Consider the following 25,864-nt stretch of genomic DNA (forward strand, 5'->3'; position numbering starts at 1 on the left):
TTATACTTTGTGCCAAGGAATAAGGATAGATTGTTCATGATTCCTAAAGCCCACAGGCACTTTTTCCTCTAAAATGGTCATAAGGAGTTTCAGTTATTTATATAATTTTCAATGGATGCATCCAATTTTGGATCTTGATAGACTCTGGAATCAGATGGTTAAACATCTAATCTCAACTTGGGTATTTACTAGCTCTGTGACCTTTTTCAGATTGGTTAAATTCTTTGTACCTCAGCATCCTCATAGGTCCTCAAAATGGGGGACCTATGAAATAGGTCTGCCTCCCAGGAGTGTGGTGAGGTTTAAAAGAGTTAGCACTGACAAAAGCATTTAGAAGACGCTTGGCACTTAGGAAGCTAACTATCAGTAAGTCAGCCATTGTCTCTTGGAATCCTTTTTTTTCCCCAGGGAGAAAATATTTTCCTTTTCCTGGTTAAAACTTTGTGTCTGCCAGGCCTCAATAGACAGGTCTGTCTCTTTAAGTTTCAAAATCAGTCTGGATTCACATTAAAGATGTCCAGTCCAGGATACCAATTTTTCTTATATATTAGGTTGGTGCAAAAGCAATTGAAGTTTTTGCCATTAAAATTGCTTTTGCACAAACCTAATATTTATTCAAAAGTTGGACTACCCCTAGTTGGTGAACCTGCATCCTCCAGGGAAGAACATGCATTTCTGCTCTCTGTCCATTCCTCTTCCTGACAAGCTAGCTGTCATTTCTGATCTTTACCAGATGGTGTCATGATCTGGGCGTTTCAAGAGGACTTGCTTTTATGGCTACTTTTGTGAGCTCTCAATGCAGCTTCCTTGATGTTGGCAATGGACTCACCACCCCACCTTTGACTCACAACCCGGCCCCACCCCACCTCGCTACCCCCAGACCCTGGCTTTCCAGTTATCTTTACAGCCGAATCTTCACCCTCTCAAAAATTTCTCTCGACAGGATTTAACGTGAGTCCAATCTGCCCTTTTTCCTTTTGTGGCTCATAGTGAGACCACAGGGAAGAGGCACTCATCCTTTGCCCTGACAAACTCTGTGAGTGCTGCTTATTGCAGTATGGCAGCTTTTATTCTCCACCCGAAGACCACTTTATCTTTCTTGCATGAGGGTCAGGGCATGTGTCTTCCAGCTTTAGAGCATAATGTAAAGCTCTCATTGAGGCCAGTGAATGCCCATCCGTAAGCTTAAGGTGACCGAGATAAACTTTCTCTTCATTTTGGGTAGGATAGGATGGAGTCTCAGAGAAAAGTCATGCTCTCTCCAAAGAAATCTTTCCAAATCCTCTCTTTCTCTATCCACACTCTGAACCCTATTCTAGGCTTTACCTGCAGTTTGATACCTGCTACGTACCACGTTCATCAAAACTGAGATAGAAAAGTTCTCTTTTTAACATTCTGTTATGTTGATTTGTTTTTAAACCACAGCTGGAACCAGGAAAGTCCACAGAATTTTCTCTTTCTCTCTCTCTTTTATCTTGCCATATCAAGGAGCTAGGGATTCAGCTGAAGAAAATTTTCTGGCAATCTCTATTTTGAAGAATACTGGAGAAGAATCACCCGTTTAGAAGTAATTAGAAGTAAAAAAATAGTTGGGTCAAATCTTAGTCAGAATATGGTAGAAATCCCAAGTCTTAAACTGGCAGCTCAATTTATGCCTATTTTCTTTGTTGCTTATTTTATTTAACCACTGAGAAAGGATGCCAATATTCAGCCTTAGGGACTTAGTAAGAGCTTTTTAGATTCGTAGCTACAGGATATTGAAATGAATAACAATTTGAGGTTTAATAGTGGCCTTGCTGAAAACAAGCAATTCTTAATACATTTAATTTAACTATAAGACTAATTAGGAATATGGATTTCTATTAACAGGAGTTAGGGATTTGATGTGGGGTTCCATGATGGTTCAGTATGGGAACAACAAATAATCCTTAAGGGAGTTACAAAAATAATACTAGTCTTTCTTCCTTTTTTAAAAAATTATACTTTGAGTTCTGAGATACATGTGCAGAACATCATGTTTGTTACATAGATATACATGTGCCATGGTGGTTTGCTGCACCCATCAACCCAACATCTAGGTTTTAAGCTCAGCATACAGTAGGTATTTGTCCTAATGCTCTCCCTCCCCTTGTCTCCCATGCTCCGATAGGTCCCGGTGTGTGATGTTCCCCACCCTGCGTCCATGTGTTCTCATTGTTCACCTCCCACTTATGGGTGAGAACTGCGATGTTTGGTTTTTTTTTTTTTGTGCCTGTGTTAGTGTGCTGAGAAGGATGGCTTCCAACCTCATCCATGTCCCTTGCAAAGGACATGAACTCATTCTTTTTTATGGTTGTATAGTATTCCATGATGTATACGTGCCACATTTTCTGTTGGTTCCAAGTCTTTTCTCTTGTGAGTAAGTGCTGCAATAAACATATGTGTGCATGTGTCTTTATAGTAGAATGATGTATAATCCTTTGGGTATATATGTAGTAATGAGATTGCTGGGTCAAATGGTATTTCTGGTTTTAGATCCTTGAGGAATTGCCACACTGTCTTCCACAATGGTTGAACTAATTTACACTCCCAACAGTGTAAAAGCATTCCTATTTCTCCACAGACTCGCCAGCATCCGTTGTTTCCTGACTTTTCAATGATCACTATTCTAACTAGCGTAAGATGGCATCTCATTGTGGTTTTGATTTGCATTTCTCTAATGACCAGTTATGATAACATTTTTTTTATATGTTTGTTGGTTGCATAATTTCTTCTTTTGAGAAGTGTCTGTTCATATCTTTCACCCACTTTTTAATGGAGTTGTTTGTTTGTTTTTCTTGCAAATAGGTTTAAATTCCTTGTAGATTCTGAATATTAGTTCTTTGTCAGAGGATAGATTGCAAAAATTTTCTCCCATTCTGTAGGTTGCTTGTTCACTCTGATGACAGTTTCTTTTGCTGTGCAGAAGCTTTTTAGTTTAATTAGATCCCATTTGTCAATTTTGGCTTTTGTTGCCATTGCTTTTGGTGTTTTAGTCAAGAAGTCTTTGCCCATGCCTTTGTCCTGCATGGTATTGCCTAGGTTTTCTTCTAGGGTTTTAATAGTTTCAGATTTTATGTTTAAGCCTTTAATCCATCTTGAGTTAATTTTTGTATAAAGTGTAAGGGAGGGGTAAAGTTTCAGTTTTCTGCATATGGCTAGCCTGTTTTCTCAGCACCATTTATTAAATAGGGAGTCTTTCCCCATTGCTTGTTTTTGTCAGGTTTGTCAAATGTCAGATTGTTGTAGGTGTGTGGGGTTATTTCTGAGGTCTCTGTTCTGTTCCATTGGTCTATATATCTGTTTTGGTACCAGTACCATGCTACTTTGGTTACTGTAGTCTTCTAGTATAGTTTGAAGTTAAGTAGCATGATGCCTCCAGCTTTGTTCTTTTTGCTTAGTATTGTCTTGGCTATGCAAGCTTTTTTGGTTACATACGAAATTTAAAGTAGTTTTTTTTTCTAATTCTGTGAATAACGTCAATGGTAGCTTGATGGGAATAGCATTGAATCTATACATTACTTTGGGCAGTACCAATTTCACAATATTGATTTTTCCTATCCATGAGTATGGAATGTTTCTCCATTTGTTTGTGTACTCTCTTATTTCTTTGGGCAGTGGTTTGTAGTTCTTCTTGAAGAGATCTCATGTCTCTTGTAAGCTGTATTCCTAGGTATTTTATTTTCTTTGTGGCAATTGTGAATGGGAATTCACTCATGACTTGACTCTCTATTAATGGTGTATAGGAATACTTGTGATTTTTGCACATGGATTTTGTATTCTGAAACTTGCTGAAGTTGCTTATCAGTTTAAGGAATTTTGGGGTTTTCTAAATATACAATTATGTCATCTGCAAACAGAAACAATTTAACATATCCTCTTCCTATCCGAATACCCTTTATTTCTTTCTCTTGCCTGCTTGCTCTGGCCAGAACTTCCAATGCTACGTTGAATAGGAGCGTGAGTGAGGGTATCTTTGTCTTTTGTCGGTTTTCAAAGGGAATGCTTCCAGCTTTTGCCCATTCAGTATGATATTGGCTGTGAGTTTGTCATAAATAGCTGTTATTATTTTGAGATATTTTCCATCAATACCTAGTTTATTGAGTGTTTTTAGCATGAAGGGTTGTTGCATTTTATCGAAGGCCTTTTCGCCATCTAGTGAGATAATCATGTGGTTTTTGTCATTGGTTCTGTTTATGTAATGAATTACATTTATTGATTTGCATATGTTGAATGAGCCTCACATCCCAGAGATGAAGCTGACTTGATTGTGGTGGATAACTTTTTGATGTTCTGTTGGATTCAGTTTGCCAGTCCTTTATTGAGGATTTTTGCATTGATGTTCATTAGGGATATTGTCCTAGAATTTTCTTTTGTGTGTGTTTGGGTCCACATCATCCTATGTCCAGTATCAGGATGATGCTGGCCTCATAAAGTGAGTTAGGGAGGAGTATGTCTTTTTTTATTGTTTGGAATAGTTTCAGTAGGAATGGTACCAGCTCCAGCTCCTCTTTGTATCTCTGGAAGAATTTGTGAATCTACCTGCTCCTGGGCTTATTTGGTTGGTAGGCTATTAATTACTGCCTCAATTTCAGACTTGGTTATTGGTCTATTCAGAAATTTGACTTCTTCGTGGTTTAGTCTTGGGAGGGTGTATGTGTCCAGGAATTTATCAATTTCTTCTAGGTTTTCTAGTTTATTTGTGTAGAGCTGTTTCTCTGGTGGTCGTTTGTATTTCTGTAGGATCAGTGGTGATAGCCAATTTATCAGTTATTATTGTGTCAATTTGATTCTTCTCTCTTTTCTTCATTTTTAGTCTAGCTAGCAGTCTATCTATTTTGTTAATCTTTTAAAAAACCCAGCTCCTGGATTCATTGATTTTTTTTTTAAGGGTTTTTTTCTTGTCTCTATCTCCTTCAGTTCTGCTCTGATCTTAGTTATTTCTTGTCTTCTGCTAGCTTTTGAATTTGTTTGCTCTTGTTTCTCTAGTTCTTTTAATTGTGATGTTAGGGTATCGATTTTATATCTTTCCTGCTTTCTGATATGGGCATTTAGTGCTATAAAATTTCCTCTTAAACACTGCTTTATCTGTGTCCTAGAGATTCTGGCACATTGTGTCTTTGTTTTCACTGGTTTAGAAGAACTTACTTATTTCTGCCTTAATTTCGTTTTTTACCTGGTAGTCATTCAGGAGCAGGTTGTTCAGTTTCCATGTAGTTGTGTGGTTTTGAGTTTCTTAATCCTGAGTTCTAATTTGATTGCACTGTGATCTGAGAGACTGTTTTCTCTGATTTCTGTTCTTTTGCATTTGCTGAGGAGTGTGTTACTTCCAATTATGTCATCGATTTTAGAATAAGTACTATGTGGTACTGAGACAAATGTTTATTCTGTTGATTTAGGGTGGAGAGTTTTGTAGATGTCTATTAGGTCTGCTTGGTCCAGAGCTGAGTTCAAGTCCTGATTATCCTTGTTAATTTTCTGTCTTGTTGATCTAATATTGACAGTGGGGTGTTAAAATCTTCCACTATTATTGTCTGGGAGTCTAAGTTTCTTTGTAGGTCTCTAAGAACTTGCTTTATGAATCTGGGTGCTCCTGTATTGGGTGCATATATATTTAGTATTGTTAGCTCTTCATGTTGCCTTAATGCCTTTACCATTATGTAATGTCCTTCTTTGTCTTTTTTGATCTTTGTTGGTTTAAAGTCTGTTTTATCAGAGACTAGGATTGCAACCTCTTCTTTTTTTTTTCTTTTTGCTTGGGAAATATTCCTACTTCCCTTTATTTTGAGCCTACGTGTGTCTTTGCATGTGAGATGGGTCTCCTGAATACAGCACACTGATGGCTCTTGACTCTTTATTCAGTTGCCAGACTGTGTCTTTTAATGGGGACAGTTAGCCTATTTACATTTAAGGTTAATATTTTTATGTGTGAATTTGATCCTGTCATCATGACGCTGGCTGGTTATTTTGCACATTAGTTGATGCAGTTTCTTTATAGTGTCGTTGGTCTGATTATATTTTGGTATGTTTTTGCAGTGGCTGATACTGGTTTTTCTTTTCTATATGTAGTGCTTCCTTTAGGATCTCTTGTAAGGCAGGCCTGGTGGTGACAAAATCCTTCACCATTTGCTTGTCTGTAAAGGGTTTTGTTTCTCCTTCTCTTATGAAGCTTTGTTGGGCTGGATATGAAATTCTGGGTTGAAAATTCTTTTCTTTGAGATTGTTATGGCCGGTGCAGTGGCTTATACTTATAATCCCAGCACTTTGGGAGGCTGAGGTGGGCAGATCACCTGAAGCCTGGAGTTCAAGACCAGCCTGACCAACATGGAGAAACCCCGTCTCCACTAAAAATACAAAATTAGTTGGGTGTGGTGGTGCCTGCCTGTAGTCCCAGCTACTCAGGAAGCTGAGGCAGAAGACTCTCTTTAGCCCAGGAAGCAGAGCACTCCAACTTGGGCAACAAGAGCAAAAAAAACTCTATCTCAAAAAAAAAAAAAAAAAAAAAAAAAAAAGAATGTTGAATATTGGCCCCTACCCTCTCTAGCTTTAAGGTTTCTGCAGAGAGATCTGCTCTTAGTCTGAGGGGCTTCCATTTGTAGATAACCTGACCTTTCCCTCTGGCTTCCCTTAACATTCTTTCCTTCATTTCAACCTTGGACAATCTGATGATTATATGTCTTGGGGTTGCTCTTCTTGAGGAGTATATTATTGGTGTTCTCTGTATTTTCTGAATTTCAATGTTGGCCTATCTTGTTAGGTTGGGGAAGTTCTCCTAGATAATATCTTGAAGTGTGTTTTCCAACTTGGTTCCATTCTCCCTGTCACTTTCAGATATACCAATCAATTTTAAGTTTAGTCTTTTCACATACTAGCATGTTTCTTAGAGGCTTTGTTCATTCCTTTTCATTATTTTTTCTCTAATCTTGTCTTCATAATTTATTTCATTAAGTTAATCTTCAGTCTCTGATATTTTTTCATCTGCTTGATCGATTTGGCTATTGAAACGTGTATGCTTCATGAAGTTCTTGTGCTGTGTTTTTCAGCTCCATGAAGTCATTTACGGTCTTCTCTAAACTGGCTATTCTAGTTAGCAGTTCCTGTAACGTTTTATCATGGTTCTTAGCTTCCTTGCATTGGGTTAGAACATGCTCCTTTAGCTCAGAGAAGTTTGTCATTACCCACCTTCTGGGACAAAGGTTTGTCCTAGAAGGGCACCTGCCTGATGGCAGCCAGAGCTCTCCTATATGAGGTGTCTGTCCACCCCTGCTGAAAGGTGTCAACCCCTGCTGGGAGGTGTCTCCCAGTGAGGAGGCACGGGGGGCTGGTTGGACCCATTTGAGGAGTTAGTCTTTCCCTTAGCAGAGCTTGAGTGCTGTGCTAGGAGATCCACTGCTCTCTTCAGAGCCAGCAGGCAGGAGTGTTTAAATCTGCTGAAGCTGTGGCCACAACCTCCCTTTCCTCCAGGTGCTCCATCCCAGGGAGATGGGAGTTTTATCTGTAAGCCCCTGACTGGGGCTGCTGCCTTTGTTTCAGAGATGTTCTGTCCAGTGAGGAGGAATCTAGAGAGGCAGTCTGGCCCCAGTCTCTTTGCTGTGCTGTGGTGAGTTCTGCACAGTCCAAACTTCCTGGCGGCTTTCTTAGTATTGTGATGGTAAAACCACCTTCTCAAGCCTCAGTAACGGCAGATGCCCCTCCCCCACCAAGCTTAATCATCCCAGGTTGACTTCAGACAGCTGTGCTGGCAGCAAGAATTTCAAGCTAGTGGTTCTTAGCTTGCTGGGCTCTGTAGGAGTGGGAACCACTGAGCAAGACCACTTGTCTCCCTGGCTTCAGCCCCCTTTCCAGGGGAGTGAATGGTTCTGTCTTGATGGGGTTCTAGGCACCAATGGGGTATGAAAAAAATCCCCTGCTGCTGGCTGGGTGTCTGGCTGAATACCCGCCTAGTTTTGTGCTTGAAACCCAGGGTCCTGGTCATGTAGGCACATGAATGAATCTCCTGGTCTGCAGGTTGCAAAATCTGTGTGAAAAGTGTAGTATCTGGGCTGGATAGCACAGTCCCTCACAGCTTCTCTTATCTATGGGAAGAAGTTCCCTGGCCTCTTGCACAACCTGAGTGAAGTGATGCCCTACTCTGCTTCTGCTCAGCCTCTGCAGGCTGTACCCACTGTCTGACCAGTACCAATGAGATAAGCCAGGCACCTCAGTTGGAAATGCGGAAGTCATCCGCCTTCTGCGTTGGTCTCACTGAGAGCTGCAGACCGGAGCTGTTCCTATTCGGCCATCTGGCCAGTTCTGCCCCCTCCTTTTTTTTTTTTTAAAGGGACAGGGTCTTGCTCTGTCACCCAAGCTGGAGTATAATGGCATGATTATAGCTCATTGAACACCCAAACTTATGTGATCCCCCATCTCATGCTCCCGAGTAGCTGGGACCACAGGTGTGTGCCATCATACCCAACTGATTTAAAAAAAAATTGTAGAGATGGGGTCTCTCTCTGTTGCCCAGGTTGGTCTTGAACTTCTGGGTCTCCCAAAGTGTTGGGATTAGAGGCATAAGCCACCACACCCAAACCCTTTGTCCCTTTTAAACCCATATCAACCACTTAATAATAAAAAGGTGCTACTTAGAAGGAAATTAGCATAAGTGTGTAAATACCAGGTATCACTGTGGTGTGGGAAAGGAGGTGCTTTTACATAATCCAGGTGGAAATGTAATTGTTGCAGCCATTTGGAAGAATTACTTGTCAAAATGCATCAACAGCCTTAAAAATACTCTTCAACTCAGTAATTCTTTTAGAAATCTATCCTAAGGGATGTAAAGGGGCTGGGCGTGGTGGCTCACCCCTGTAATCCCAGCACTTTGGGAGGCTGAGGCGGGCGGATCATGAGGTCAAGAGATCGCAACCATCCTGGCCAATACAGTGAAACCATGTCTCTACTAAAAATACAAAAAAATTAGCCAGGCGTGGTGGCTCACACCTGTGGTCCCAGCTACTTGGGAGGCTGAGGCGGAAGAATCACTTGAACCCAGGAGGTGGAGGTTGCCGTGAGCCAAGATTGTGCCACTGCACTCCAGCCTGGTGACAGAGCAAGACTCCGTCTAAAAAAAAAAAAAAAAAGAATGAAAAGGAACGGAACACAATGATATTTTTTCAAATATTTTTGTTAATGAAGCAATCTAAAAGTTCAACAATAAAGGCTTTACTGAACTTTTCATTTATACATCTGGAGGAGTTTTATGGAATCCTTTAAAATTAGGATATGAGTTTAAGTTTATCAATAAAGAAAGTGTTTAAAGAAAAACAAGCTGAGTGTGGTGGCTCATGCCAGAAATCCTAGACGCTTGGGAGGCTGAGGCAGGGGGATCCCTTGAGCCCAGATGTTTGAGGCTGCAGTGAGATATGATTGTGCCACTGCACTCCAGCCAGGGTGACAAAGTGAGACCAGAACTACAGAAGAATATGTGGAATCACATTCCATGTTTGTTTCAAAATGATATGTTTATGTATAAACTATACATAGATCAGGAAGAACCAACATTTTAACAATGGTTGTCACTGAGAAGTGAAATTTCGAATGCTTTATTCTCTTTTCCTACCTGTGTTTTCTAATTTTTCCATAACAGATATGAATAATGTGCATTTAAAATGAAGAAAGTAATTAGAAGGTGTTTCCTGCGATCCAGGAGCAAAAAAACATATCAAAAAGAAGGAAAAATGGATGCATCCAACATTAAATGTAGATGAATATAAGAGAAAACATAGCTTAGTGCGAACGGAAAAGGAAACCAAGACTGGAATCCTTTTTGAATTTATAATTTATAATAATAAATGTTATTGCTTATGTGTTAATTATCAGTTGTATGGTTCTGTGCAGCAGAGGCTCCCTAAGATACATAAGGCTCAGGGTTAGGTAATGTAGCATTTTTTAAAATAAGGACACAATAAAAAATATAGTTTGAGCAAAAAGCTTAACTACATTTCCTAGATTCTGAATAAATGTCTGTCCTCATTAATTGACCTACTAATATCAAGAGATTTTGCATTATATCACATTGCTTTTCTCACTGAATTGGTAATTTCTTTATAAATTTTGCGTATTTCCTTTCTACAATAGAAAATATTAGGTATATGTAATTAACATGTGGCACATGGTAGTTTCAGTGTATTTGCATTTAGCTAAACCGTCCAAAATGACCCTTACACCGGATTCTTTCATCTGTAATGCAAATATATTATTCTGCAGGACAAGTGTTTCTAAGGAAATTTTATGGAAATGGAAAAGCTCCAAACATACCATCTTATATCCAAATGAGAAATTTACATGTCCATAAATAACGAATGTGATACTTTTCAAGTCCAATGAAACAAGCATTGGTTGTCTCTGCTCAGGATGGAGACCAGTAATAAAAAGAAATGGCCTAACTCTGCCATGCATGCCAAAGAGAGAAATGTGCTCACATTATCTCTTAGCTATAAAGCATGATAGGGAGAAAGTGTTTGTGGGAATAAACGGGGCCCAGAGTAGTGGGCCTCTGTTAAGAGGGCAAGGGGGAGAGCTAATGCATTAAGACTAAACTGGCTTCTCAGAATATGTTTATCAAACTTATCACCCTCCTCCCTCAACCCTGTCACTCTCATCACTTTCTGTTTCCAATTGACAGGAAGCCTTGGCCCGTAAGAGAGTGCAGTAATGAATACCTAAATTCTGTAAATAAAAGAGCTCAACCGTACAATCAGCTACTCACACAACGGTAAAGCAGGAAGAGAAAAGAACCTTCTCCTTAGAGTGGACTCTATGCATATTGGTGTGTTCTGAGAGGAGACTAAAGAAAAGAGAGCATAGTCCCTGATATATGTGCTGTGTAAGCAAGTAATAGAAAGTTTTATTGGAACACAGCCACATGCATTTGTCTACATATTATCAATAGCACCTTTTGTTCTACAGTGGCAGATCTGTGGGATCTAAAAATGAAAATAATTGAACTCATGGGCAAAGCAAATCCATTGATGGTGGTCAGAGTCTGGGAAGGGTAGTATGGGATTGTGAGGGATGTAGGGATGGTTAATTGGTACAATAAAAGTAGTTAGATAGAATGCATAAGACCCAGTATTTGCTAGCACAGCAGGGTGACTATAGTCAATAGTAATTTAATTGTACATTTAAAAATAACTAAGAGTATAATTGAATTGTTTGTAATACAAAGGATAAATGCTGGAGGGGATGAATACCCCATTCTCATGATGTGTTTATTACACATTGGATGCCTGTATCCAAACATCTCATGTACCTTAAAATGCATATACCTATGTACCCTCAAAAATTAAAAATAAAAAAATTAAAAAACTTTACTATTTACAGAAGATTGTCAGCCACTGATCTAGAAGAAAGAAAGGGAAGGAAAGGACAATAATACACTGAACTGAAAAATAAGAGGGACCATGCTTCTACATTTTAATTAACAATAAAAAGCCTTAATAAAGTTCTTTGTTTCCAAGAGACAAATATTTTCTCACATTTTTAATGCCCTGAAATTAGTTGTTAATGTTTCGATATATATATAAAAATCAACTTAGTATCCACCAGATAGAATGTGTACCACGGTTGTCATTGTCTATATTCTTGAGGTTTAACTACCTGTAGAAAGTATCTCTCATTTTTGCCACTTTATTGAAGTTATGTACATTGCTCTGTTCAATTATGTACATTGTTATGTATTGTTCAGTTGGGATGAATATGAGTTTGCTTCCTTACATTAAAAGCATAAACATACTACAAAAATATCCTGAGGACAAAACTGGACAAATGTTTGCAGATGAATTTGCAAGGGTAGTAATGCAAATGTTTCAGGTTACAAAACAGCAATGTGCTCCAACTTTTGTGAAATGATCAGTGCATTCTTGTTTCTATATAACCATTTCTTGCTAGTTATCTACCTATCCATCAATCCAGGCTGGAAGGATATATAACAAATTCTTGGTAGTTGTCACCTCAAAGTTGGGAAATAAAGATTTCCCACCTTTTTCTTATACTTTTAGTTATTTAGCAATTTTTCAATGTATAATTTTAAAGGAACAAGGTTTTTTTAAAAAATTTTTTATTGCATTTTAGGTTTTGGGGTACATGTGCAGAACATGCAAGACAGTTGCATAGGTACACACATGGCAGTGTGTTTTGCTTCCTTTCTCCCCTTCACCCACATTTGGCATTTCTCCCCAGGCTATCCCTCCCCCTTCCCCCTCCCACTGGCCCTCCCCTTTTCCCCCCAATAGACCCCAGTGTTTAGTACTCCCCTCCCTGTGTCCATGTGTTCTCATTTTTCATCACCCGCCTATGAGTGAGAATATGCGGTGTTTCATTTTCTGTTCTTGTGTCAGTTTGCTGAGAATGATGTTCTCTGGATTCATCCATGTCCCTACAAACGACACGAACTCATCATTTCTGATTGCTGCATAATATTCCATGGTGTATATGTGCCACATTTTCCCAATCCAGTCTATCACCAATGGGCATTTGGGTTGACTCCAGGTCTTTGCTATTGTAAACAGTGCTGCAATGAACATTCGTGTGCATGTGTCCTTATAGTAGAACGATTTATAGTCCTTTGGATATATACCCAGCAATGGGATTGCTGAGTCAAATGGAATTTCTATTTCTAAGGCCTTGAGGAATCGCCACACTGTCTTCCACAATGGTTGAACTAATTTTCATTTAAAAAAGGCAAATGTATTAACAAACCAGTTTGACTGCAAATGTAAAAGATTGTCTTCCAGTTCAATTTTTATCAGTAATAAAGCTGATGTTTTCATCTTCATTTGGCTGAATATTATATCTTTCTCTCAAAAATCCCAAGAGCAAAGATAAACAGAGGAGAACTCACATACACTACAAGTAGTAGCACAAAGACACCATCTCTCTTGAAGGTGATTTCCCAATTAGTAGCACAGAGACACCATCTCTCTTGAGGGTAATTTCACAATGTGTCAAAAAGGCTTTCCTCTTTGCTGGGGCACCACTTTTTCTAAGAATTCTTGCTAAAGAAGCAATCAGAGAAATGAAAAAAAAAAAGTGTTTATATGGCTAGGCATTGTGTCCCCACCCAAATCTCATCTTGGATTGTACTCTGCAGGTGTTGAGGGAAGGACCTTGTGGGAGGTGATTGGATCATAGGGGCAGTTTCCCCCATGCTGTTCTTGTGATAGTAAGTTCTCATGAAATTCAATGGTTTCATAAGCATCTGGCATTCCCCTGCTTGCACCTCTCTCTCTTGCCGCCATGTGAGAAGGTCCAAGCTTGCTTCTCCTTCGCCTTCCACCATGATTGTATGTTTCTTGAGGCATCCCAGGACATGCAGAACTGTGAGTCATTTAAACCTCTTCTCTTTGTAAATTACCCAGTCTCAGGGAAGTTCTTTATAGCAGTGTGAAAATAGACTAAAACATGTGTCTAAGAATGGTCATCATAGTATGATTTGTGATAGCAAAAATTGGAAAAAAGTGTTCAAATAATAGAATAATTAAGACAAAACATGATAGTTTTGTATTTTATACAAGAATACTAAAAATCATGTAGAAGAAGATTTTGGCATGAAAATTTGTTCACTATATATATTTTTAATTTGAAAAACTGCACTCTAGTATATGCAGTATGATACCAATTTTGCAATATATTTATAAGTTTTATACACAAGAATTTAAAAATACTGGTAGATTGACTGAGTGTGGCAGCTCATGCCTTTAATCCCAGCACTTTGGGAGGCTGAGAAAGGTCAATCACTTGAGGTCAGGAGTTTGACACCTGCCTGCCCAACATGGTGGAACCCCATCTCTACTAAAAATACAAAAATTAGCTAGGCATGGTGATACATGCCTGTAATCCCAGCTACTTGGCAGGATGAAGCACAAGAATCACTTGAGTCTGGGAGGTGGAGGTTGCAGTGAGCAGAGATGGCACCATTGCACTCCAGCCTGGGCAGCAGTGGTAAATTCTGTCTTCTTGTTCCTTTTATGTTTTTGATTTTCTAAGTTTTTTATATTATGTTTTAATAAGGTAATTTGACAAAATATTATTAAAATAAAATTGAAGAGTGGATGTTTTAATAGTTTTTTGGTAGAGTCCTTAAGTTTTTCCAAATATAAGATTATATAATCTAAAAACAAGGATAATTTGACTTCTTCCTTTCCAATTTGGATGCCCTTTCTTTCTTTCTCGCATCTGATTGCTCCAGCTAGGACTTCCAGTATTTGTTGAATAAATTTGTGAAAGTGGACATCCTTATCATTTTCCACGTCTTAGAGGAAAGGCTTTCAGTTTCTTATTCAACATGATGTGGGTCTGTTGTATATGGCTTTTATTATGTTGAAGCATAGTCCTTCTATCTCCAGTTTTTTGAGGGTTTTTATCATGAAGGGATGTTGAATTGTATCAAATACTTTTTCAGCATTATTTGAAATGATCATATGGTTTTTATATTTCATTTTGTTGATATGATGTATCACATTAATTGATTTGCATATGTTGAACCATCCTTGCATCCCAGGGATAAATGCCACTTGGTCATGAGGAACGATCTTTTTAATGTATTGTAGAATTTGGTATTGTTGAGGATTTTTGCATCAATATTCATCCGAGATATTGGCCTGTAATTTTCTTTTTTTGATGTGTCTTTGTCCAATTTTGGTGTCAGGGGAATACTGACCTTGTGGAATGAGTTTGGAAGCATTCCTTCCTCCTCTATTTTTCAGGATAGTTTGAGTACATTGGTATTAGTTTTTCTTTACATGTTTGGTAGAATTCATCAGTGAAGCCTAGAGTCCATGTCTTTTCTTTACTGGGAGACTTTTTATTATGGCTTCAGTCTCAATACTTGTTATTGATCTTTTCACATTTCGGACTTCTTCATGGTTCAATTTTGGTAGGGTGTATGTGTTAGGAATTTGGCTATTTCTCCTAGAGTTTCCGATTTATTGCCATATAGTTGCTTATGGTAGCCACGAATGGTCCTTTGAATTTCTGTGGTATCAGTTGTAATGCTTCCTTTTTCATCTCTGGTTTTATTTGTTTAGATCTCCTCTTTTTTTTTCTTAGTTGGGCTGAAGTTTTGTCAGTTTAACTTTTCAAAAAACCAACTTGTTGTTTCATTGATCTTTTATATTGTTTTCTTCATTTTAATGTTATTTATTCCTGCTCTGATCTTCATGATTTCTTTTCTTCTACTAACTTTGGGTTTGGTTTGCCCTTGCTTTTCTATTTCTTTAATATGCTTAGATTGTTTACTTGAAATTTTTCTTTTTTTCATGTAGGTATTTATAGCTATATACTTCTCTCTTAGTACTGCTTTCACTGTATCTCATAGATTTTGATATGTTGTGTTTCTGTTACCGCTTGTTTTAAGAAATTTTAAAATTTCATTCTTAATGTCCCTCATTGACCAACTGGTCATTCAGGAGCATATTGTTTAATTTCCATGTATTTATATGGTTTCCAAAATTCCTCTTGTTATTGATTTCTAGTTTTATTCCATTGTGGTCAGACAACATGCTTGCTATTATTTCATATCAAGCACATTTGAATATTTTAAGACTTATTTTGTGATCTAACATATTGTCTTTCCTTGAGAATTATTCATGTGCTGAGGAAAAAAAATGAGTATTCTGCAGTTTTTGGGTAAAATGTTCTGTAAATATCTATTAGGCCTATTTGGTATATAGTGCAGATTAAGTCTGAAGTTTCTTTGTTGATTTTTCTGCCTGGAAGAGCTGAAGAGCTGTCTAATGCTAAAAGTAGGGTGTTGGAGTCTCCAGCTACTATTGTATTGAGGTCTGTCTCTCTCTTTATCTTTAATAATATTTGCCTTCTAGCTGGGTGCGGTGGCTCATGCCTGTAATCCCAACACTGTGGGAGGCTGAGGTGGGTGGATCACGAGGTCAAGAGATCAAGACCATTCTGGCCAACATGGTGAAACCCAGTCTCTACTAAAAATACAAAAAAATCAGTTGGGCATGGTGGCAAGCACCTGTAATCCCAGCTACTTGGGAGGCTGTGGCAGAAGAATTGCTTGAACCTGGGAGGCGGAGGTTGCAGTGAGCTGAGATTGTGCCATTTCACTCCAGCCTGGGTGACAGAGCAAGACTCCATCTCAAAAATAAATAAATAAATGAATAAAATAAAAAACAATATTTGCCTTCTAAATCTGGGTGAGCAGGCATTTGCTGCATATAATTTTCAGTATACATGTATCTTTATAAATGAAGTTTCTTATAGGCAGATCACTGGGTCTTCTTTTTTCATCCATTCAGCCACTCTTCTGTCTTTTGATTGGAGAATTTATTCCATTTACATGCAATGTTATCATTGATATGCAAGGACTGCAAATTTGTTATTTGTTTTCTGGTTGTTTTGTGGTCTCCACTTCTTTCTTTCCTTCTTGTCTTCCTTTTAGTGAAGGTGATTTTCTCTGGTGATATGATTTAGTTTCTAGCTTTTTATTCTTTGTGTATCAATTTTAAGTTTTTTTAAAATTTGAGGTTACCAAATACTATCTTGCAAATACTATCTTACAACCCATTATTCTAAGCCGATAACAAGTTACCATTGTTTGCATAAATAAACTGAAAACAAGCAAAAAGAAAACTAATAAGAACTTTAGGCCTTAACTTTGTACTGATTTTTTTTGAGACAGAATCTTGCTCTGTCACCCAGGCTGGAGCACTGGAGTGCAATGGCGCAATCTTGGTGCAATGGTGCAATCTTGGCACACTGCAGCCTCAGCCTCCTGGGTTCAAGTGATTCTCCTGCCTCAGCCTCCTGAGTAGCTGGGATTACAGGCACACACCACCATGCCTGCCTAGTAGAGACGGGGTTTTACCATGTTGGTCAGGCTGGTCTTGAACTCCTGACCTCATGATCTGTCTGCCTCGGCCACCCAGAGTGGTGGGATTACAGGTGTGAGCCACCATGCCTGGCCCCGTACCCCTACTTTTTAACTTTTTGTTGCTTCTGTTTATATCTTATTGTACTGTCTATGTTTTGAAAACTTTTGGCAGTTATTTTGATTGGTTTATCATTTAGTCCTTCTACTTAAGAGTAGTTTGTATACCACAGTTACAGTTATACTGGTTTTTTTTTTTGGTGTAATTACTATTACCAGTGAGTTTTGTTGCTTCTGATGATCTCATATTGTTCATTAATATCTCTTTCTTTCTTATTAAAGTACTCCCTTTAGTGTTTCTTTTAAGGCAGGTCTGTTGTTGATGAAATCCCTCAACTTTTGTTTGTCTGGGAAAGTCTTTATTTCTCCTTCATGTTTGAAGGATATTTTTGCTGGATATGCTATTCTATGGTAAAAGATATTTTTCCTTCAGCACTGTAAATATGTCATGCCACTCTCCTAGCCTATAAACTTCCTACTGAAAAGTCTGCTGCCATGTGTATTGAAGCTTCATTGTATATTGTTTATTTCTTTTTCTCTCGTTGCTTTTGGAATTTTTTTTTTCATCCTCAACCTGTGGGAGATTGGTTATTAAACACCTTGAGGTAGCACTCTTTGGATTAAATTTGTTTGGTGTTCTATAACCTTCTTGTACTCAGATATTGGTATCTTTCTCTAGGTTTGGGAAATTATCATTATTATCCCTTTGTATAAACTTTCTACCTCTATTTCATTCTTTGCCTCCTCTTTAAGGCCAATAACTCTTAGATTTTCCCTTTTGAGGTTATTTTTTAGATTCTATAGGGATGCCTTGTTGTTTCTCATTTATTTTTTTTTCTTTAGTCCACTCTGGCTGTGTATTTTCAAATAGTCTGTCTTCAAACTCACCAATTCTGTCTTCTGCTTGATCGGTTCTGCTATTAAAAGACTTTGATGCATTCTTCAGTATTCCAATTGCATTTTTCAGCTTCAGAATTTCTTCTTAATTCTTTTAGGTATTTCAATCCTTTTGTTAACTTTATCTGATAAAATTCTGAATTCTTTCTCTGTGTTATCCTGAATTTCTTTGAGTTTCTCAACACAGCTATTTTGATTTCTTTTTCTGAAAGGTCACGTATCTCTGTTTCTCCACGTTTGGTTTTTGGTGCCTTATTTAATTCATTTGGTGAGGTCATGTTTTCCTGGATGGTATTGATATTTGTAGATCTTCTTTGGTATCTGGGCATTGAAAAGTCACGTATTTCTTGTAGTCTTCTCAGTCTGGGCTTGGTTTAGCTGTCCTTATTGGGAAGACTTTCCAGATATTTGAAGGAATTTGCATGATGTGATCTAAGATATATCTACTCTAGGGGGTGTCCCAGGCCCAATAATACTGTGGTTCTTACAGACTCATAGAGGTACCACCTTGATGATACCAGCCAGATACTCTTGTTCTCTTACCTTACTCTCTCCGAAGTGAATGGAATCTCTTTCTCTGTTCTGAGACACTTGGAGCTGTGGGTGGTTTGACACAAGCAGCCCTATCGCCATGATGACTAGAACTGTACTAGGTCACTCCTGAAGCCAGCACAGCACTGGGTCCCACCTGAGGCCTGCTGTAACTACTTCCTGGCTACAGAGTATAATTAATTGGTAAAGGCCCTGGGGCTCTACGGTCAGCAGGTAGCAAAGCCAGCAAGGCTTGTGTCCTTCCCTTCAGGGTGGTGGGTTCCCCCTGGCCCTGGGCAGGACCAGAGTGCTATCTAGAAACCAGCAATGAGTGTCAAAAACCTTAGAAGTCTGCCTGGTGTTTTCTTGTATTGCAGTTGAGCTGGAACTCAAACCACAAGACAAGTCCTTCCTACTCTTCCCTCCCCTTTCCAAAGACAAAGGAGCCTCACGCCATGGTCACCACCATGACAGGCCCACAGGGAATACTGCCAGACTACTAATGTTATTCCCTTTAGGCCTAAGGGTTCTTTAGTCAGCTTGTGGTGAATGCTACCTGGCCTTGGACTCAATCTTCAGAGCAGTGGCCTCTCATCTGGCTCAGGGCAGGTCCAGAAATGTCATCCAATAATCAAGTCCTAGAATCTGGAACCCCAAGACCCTTCCTGATGTTCTGCACCCCCATGGCAGTGTTGATGCCTAAGGTGCAAAACAAAGTCCACTTCGATTTTTCTTCTGCTTTTCTCAAGCAGAAGGAATTTTGCCCCATAGCTACCACAACTGGTAATATGCTGAGTCTCACCTGAAGCCAGCAAGTCTCATAGGCTCACCCAAGACCTTTAACATAGCACCTGGGTATCACTGATGGTTATTCAGGGCCCCAGGCTTCTTCAGTCAGCAGCGGATGAATACTGCCAGAACTGGGTTCTTCCCTTCAAGACAGTGGGTTTCCTTCTGCCCCAGGGTATGTATAGGAACACCATCCAGGAGCTAGGGCCTGGAATGGGAGCCTCATGACTCTAACCCATGCCCTGCCCTACTGTGGCTGAGCTGGTATTTATGGTATTTAAGATGCAAGAAAACATCATTCCCACTCTTACCTCTCCTCTCCTTAAGCAGAAGGAAGGGGTCTCTCTGGGGCTGAGTAGCCTGGGGTTAGGGGAGGGGTGATACCCATACTCCCTTAGCCGCCCCTTGCTGGTGTCTCAGTAGGTTGCATGCCCCATCAGTCCACTGTCTCTGGGCCCAGTTCAGCACTAGGACTTGCCCGGAAGTTGCAGTCCTTGTGGTCTAGACTGCCTTTCAAGTTTACATAGGGCCCCAAAGCATGTTAGCCTGTGGTGGTGGCTAGGATTGTGGGAACTGAAGTTTACACCACTGGGATTGGTGTTTCCCCTCTTGCTATGCTGATTTAATTGCTCTCTCCATGGGCAGGCATCCAATGACTTTTGTTTTGTTTTCTGTTTTAATAGGGCAGCACTGAGTTCAATGCCTCACAGATGCTGCAATAAATATCCTTCTCTTCAGCATGAAGAAACACTCTGCACCAGGCTGCTGCAGCCAGGGAATCAGGTAGGGGCAATCAGGTTGGTGATTCGAGACAGTTTTCCCACCTCTCCAGTGCCTCTTTCAGTGATATGAAGTTAAAACCAGATACTGAGAGTGTTCACCTGATTTTTGGTTCTTATGAAGGTGCTTCTTGTGTGTAGATAGGTGTCCTTGTGGCAGGGGATTGCAGGGTTGATCAGTGGAGCCTTCTACTCCACCATCTTACTCATCAATGCACCATTAGTCAAAAAGAACTGGGTGAGTATCCTGGCTTTGTTATCTGTATGAATGTATATCTTCTAATCTCCAGATATTAAAATACATACCTTGCAGAACCATAAAGGATAAAAGATCATTTATAAGCCAGTGAGCCTGAGACAAAATATGCTCTCAACAAATAGTATTTATTATAAGTAATATACAAAGTATATACTTCCAAAAGGTTGTTAATTGTGGTCATACACCGAATTCCCTTTCCTATAAAGCATTTATCCAATAATAAGTACTCATTAAGTAAGGAGAATTTTGAAACGTGAATTAAGAAAGTAAATATTACATTGAATGAGCTCTGCTTATGGCCAAATATAGTGCCAGAAAATATTCATATGTGACCTCATCAAACTGTAGTGTACTGATTATGCATTAAATAAAGCTCCCCTAAGCATAATATTTTCAAATATTCTTTTATTTGATTCCCCTGAGTTTTTACATTCTTGTCCAGTATATCGTGGTAAAATTCTCATTGTATTAGGGACATATGCTTAAAACATTCTTTTAAAATAAGAGCAAGTCTACTGTGAAAAGGTAAATGGGAAAGAAGAACCTGCATAATGCTAGGAAAGGGCACATATAGAAGTTTGGGACCTGGAAATTGACTCCTTTGCAATTACAAATTAACACATACCATTTGGAGTGTTCAGGTACTCTCAAGGAGATACACATTCCAGTTTGAAGACCAGTCTAGGGGAGTGGAATGGCTTCGCCCAATATTAAATCCTGTAGGGGGGCGAAAAATATATGCATATATATATACAAAATAAATAAAATGATTTACACATGTAATAATGAGAACAAGTAACATTTTTCTATGTTTACTAAGTGCGTTATTATAATTAAACTTGTTGGGTATTTCTAACATCACTAGAAAAAGTTTGGATATTAGCATTTTTTTTAAAAAAAGAGGAAGTTAGAATTAAGAGAGTTTAAGTGGCTTTCCTAAGGTCCCAAAATGAAGTGGCAGAGCCAGGACATAAACTCAGTCTTCTGGTTCTAAAGCTGTGTACCAGATAACAGTTATTACCTACATTAATCAAATCTGCAACCATTGTAAATAAACATTTAAAATCTTCCTTAAAGATTGATTTTTGAAAATTTCCTAAAAACAGCATTTTCAAGTGTTTTGTAAGGGAGAATGTAAAGTGTATAGATTGTTTTTCCTTACAGCTCAAGTTTTCTATGAATCATCAAGCTAAAAATTCTATTGCTATTTAGTTTTTAAATTAATATTTCCAGGGCATGACAGAATACACAAAATGACTTGCAATCAGTAGCACCACAACAATTTCAATGACCATGACTTTTTTTTAATATACGATACTCAGTATTTCATTTGGGATCTGAAACATTAAGGAAGTAATACGGTGTTTGTAAACTTAACTGAGTGCTAGCCCTTTCAGTAGGTTAGAAATTAAAGCTGACATACTTTTTTCCAAAATATTCATTCTTAAGATACTCTGACCTATGGTTTTCCTCTCACTACTAGAATAGGATTATTTACCTATTGCTAATTTTGCATTTAAGCTATTGTTTTTGGAGGAGATAATTTTGAGACTAAATTTTGAGGCTAAAAATCTGTGTGGTAAAAATTAAGGCAGGTAACCAACAAAATAATATCATTTTATAAATATAATTTTATAATACTACTGTTATAAATAACATATTATAAAAAGAGTTTTGGGAAATGCTTTCTAGTACTTAATGGCAAATAGATTGCATCTCCTACACAGGAAAGCCTCAAAGGTTTGTGTCCTACATCCCATGGGAGGCCTCTATGGGGGCTTGGAAAACGTATTACATCTCATCACTGCTAACTGACAAATTAGTTAAAGCTTATTTCCTGTCCATGAAAGTCAGTGGTCTTGCCATGAAAAGCAGGTTAGGAGATGTTTATTTTTCATAGTATAGTGTATACATTTAAAGAAAGTAATGTTTAAGAAATTACAGTCCATTCCCAAAAGAGGATCCTTTAAATTAGAAAGATCTATTCAAAAATCTAGGCATATGGAGCTTCTTCAATTTAAAAATCATTTTGTAACCCAAGAATGTGAGAAGGAAACTATCCCTTGATAAATATATTGAAAGAACAAATGTAAAAATATGCAGATGTTTCAGAGTTTAGAAATGGGAAACCACCACAGGAAATTATTAAATAGAAGCATAACTCTGGCCCAAGGACAAGTGTCAATTACTGGTGTAAGGTGAAACAGGAAAGAAAAGGGACGGTGCGGTGACTTTTTAATAATGCTATTTAAAAAAAAATAAGTACATTCCGATATGGTATCTTTCTTACCTTTTTGTTTTACTGGTATTTAAAATACTTTTTTTAAATGAGATGATAATGTTAGGAAATCATGGTAATTGTTTTCTAATGCTCCACCTCTACAGAAAAAAAAAAGGGCTGGTTTTCTTATGTGGGCTTCCTCTGCCTCATCCTAACTCTAAATGCATGTTTAACACCATAGCATACCAAAGCTTAGGAACCACATGGGATCTGAGGATGGAGAAGGCATGTATGGGTGAACAGTGTCCTTCTGTTCTTTCAACACACTTATAAAAAACTCCAAATTTCTTGCCTTGCCCCAAGAGGCCCCATATGGCCACCTGCCCACACTTTTTAGCCTCATTTCTTCCCACTCTCCCATCTGCTCACTGAGCTCTGGCCGCACTGTCCTCCTTTGTCTCTCTTTAGGAGTTCGTTTGTTGTCACTTTTCCTTGTGGCCTTTGCATCCACTAGTCTACTGGTTCTTTCTTCCTCATGGCTCTTCAGATGACTAGCCTCTTCTCACCCTGCAGTACCCAGTGCCCTTGAGCATCCAGTTTAAAGTGGCCCCCTTTCCCCTCCATTCACTTTCTAACATATCAGCTTATTTCCCTCATTTTACTAAGTGCTAATTGTTATTATTTGTTTATTTCTAGCTTATTTGTTGTCTGCCTCCTCCTGCTGGAATATAAGCTCCCAAACTGTAGAATGTTTATCTTTTTTGTTCTCTGTTGTATCCACTTTTCCAAGAATAGTGTTTGGCAAATGATAGTTATTGGGGACCATTAATTGAAAAGAAGGAGTGAGGGAAGGGAGAAGAGAAGGAAAGGAAGGAAGGAAAGAAGAAAAGAAGAAAGTAAGGAATGGGGAGGGAAGGAGATTGTGGAAAGATTTTTTTTTTAAATGAAAGAAAAGTCAGTTGATTCTGTCAATAGCATGAGTTTAAAACTATTTTGATTATATCTATATTTGATAATTATCTGTAATCTTCTTTAGAATGAAAATTTTGTAAGTACAAAGACCTTGTTACTTTTCCACTATTCAATTTCCAATGTCTAAAATAGGGCCTGACACAAAGAACTAAATAAATATTTGTTGAAGTAATGGATAAATGATGAGTTCCACTTAGGAAATCCTTTGAAATACTATTAAGAAGCAAGAATATTTTGAATGGCAAGAAGTAATCTTTCTAGCATTTGAATTTGGAAAAACATGAGAAACTATACATAATGCTAAATAAGGCTCAGCAAAAGCTTACATAGCAATGTTTAAAATAACCACAAATTGGCTGGACGCAGTGGCTCACGCCTGTAATCCCAGCACTTTGGGAGGCTGAGGTGGGTGGATCACCAGAGGTCAGGAGTACAAGACCAGCCTGGCCAACATGGTGAAACCCCATCTCTACTAAAAATACAAAACATTAGCCAAGCGTGGTGGCATTCACCTGTAATCCCAGCACTTGGGAGGCTAAGGCAGGCTTGAACCTGGGAGGCAGAGGTTGCAGTGAGCCAAGATTGCACCACTGCCCTCCAGCCTGAGAAAGGAGCAAAACTCCGTCTAAAAAAAAAAACTCCACAGATTATTTCATAAGATTTTCTCAGATTACCTATACTTGCTGCCTACTGAACTAATAAAGGAAAGAATGCTTATTAGCATCTAGTATGGCCCAGGTAATGTGCTTACCATTTTCACCTGTGTTACTTTACAGGGTCCACATAACAACTAAATCATGTGTGTTTCATAGAAGTTATAGGGTGTCTTAGCTAGGCGAACACTCCTAGAAAATACAATTAGGAATAGTCCTATTATGTCCAGGTAGGATCTAGAACATAGAAGCTCCTTGCAAATGGAATTAGTCGACATCTATCCCGTACTGTGTCCATTTGTACGCACTGATCAACACAGGGACTGAGAATGCTTCTGGGTGGAGGGCTTACACCTTCAAGTCACTGGATTTCAAGTATATTTGAATATATTTGACAGATTCATGTGATCCTGACAGATGGCAGCTCTTAGGGAACAACATGGAGCCTCTGAAAGTGACATTGCTATCGCATAAAAGGAAGCTGGCATTATAAGCTACACCTAACCATATGGCTTGTTCTTCAGAGGAGCATGCTGGGTTCTTCTGGGGATCAGTATGGTGCTGATAATGGAATCTTCTCTCACTCCGCCACTCTGTTGGTATGTTTGTACCCTGGGGAGAAACTGGCTGTGTATCAGTCAAGATTTCAGTTCTAGATCACAGAAACTACTTTAAGCAGAAAGCGATTTAATACAGATGCTTACAAAGTTGTTGGAAGGACTAGGGCACCTGGAATTGGCCTGAGCTTCTGGGAACAGTACTGAACAGTCCGTGAACAATACTGTAGAACTGACTAGTTAAGGGTGTCATTGTAACACCATCACCACAACGTGGAGGAATCAGTAAGTTGCTGGAAGCAGAATACCCCACCTCATCCACAAGCCGAGGAACCAGAAGATGCAACCACCACTGACTGCTCCAGCTCCACTCCATCTCAGCTATGATCCACGCTAGCAGAATGAATGCCCCATGCCTGGCCTCTTGACACAACAAAGCCAGGGACTCCTGTCATCATCACTGTGGAAAATCCTCATGCTTCTATGATCATGCTTTCCACAAAAATGACAAAAGCAGGAGAACGGCAGCCCTCACATTACTCTTGTCTTCTACATCTTGGGTGAGTGTCTCTTCTTGGAGAATCTAGGTCACATACAGACCATGAGCTGTGAAAGAGGTCAGAGAAATGTTGTTTTTATGTTTTTTCCTCCCGTGGGCAGGGAAACAGTGGGCAATATCTGCTACAGCTTACATGTGTGAATTGAAAGGTATGTCTCTGGTTGCTGAAGTCCCTTGGAGCACAAGAAATTTTGCTGCAGGATGACTACAATAAACAGAAGGGTACTCAGATAACTTTGTGGGAATGTCTTCAGTGAAACACACAAATGGCAGTCTCTTCCATATTTTGCAAGAATGACAACAGAGATCCCTAGCATAGAGGGGAGGGGGTAGCATTTCAGGTCCACTACAATCCAGGTATGTAGATCTCTAACTCCACTAACATCAGAGCAGCAGCAGAAGAATGAGAACAAAGGTCCGAGAACAAAGGTCCCACTTGGGAAAGAAACCACAAGGAATTGTCCGTCCTGAAGCTTTGAGTTTTAAATAAAGGTTGATTCATAAATACATGTAAGCTTCCTTAGGGTTGTGTAGAGAACTGGGGATCTGGATTTGTCATTGTAACATCAAAAAGGAGGGGTTAAAGTTCTCAAGATTACTATATTAATATACCTTCATTTGAATTCATGTGGGTCTTTTGGTTATATTGATGAGGATGATGAAGCTGAGAGAAACTCATCACCTTGCCTAGATAGGAATGGG

General features: G+C 38.8%; 1 protein-coding gene across 1 annotated transcript in view; it reads left to right on the forward strand.

Annotated features, from left to right (window-relative positions):
* PDE4B (phosphodiesterase 4B) overlaps positions 1 to 25,864 on the forward strand; it is a 701,553-nt gene that overhangs the window by 3,483 nt on the left and 672,206 nt on the right. The window contains exon 2 of the mRNA XM_054236382.2: positions 19,846 to 19,945. The gene's annotated coding sequence lies outside the window, so the exon portion shown is untranslated. The remainder of the gene's footprint in view (positions 1 to 19,845; positions 19,946 to 25,864) is intronic.

This window comes from Callithrix jacchus, chromosome 7, assembly GCF_049354715.1.
Source record: "Callithrix jacchus isolate 240 chromosome 7, calJac240_pri, whole genome shotgun sequence".
Taxonomy (NCBI): domain Eukaryota; kingdom Metazoa; phylum Chordata; class Mammalia; order Primates; family Cebidae; genus Callithrix; species Callithrix jacchus.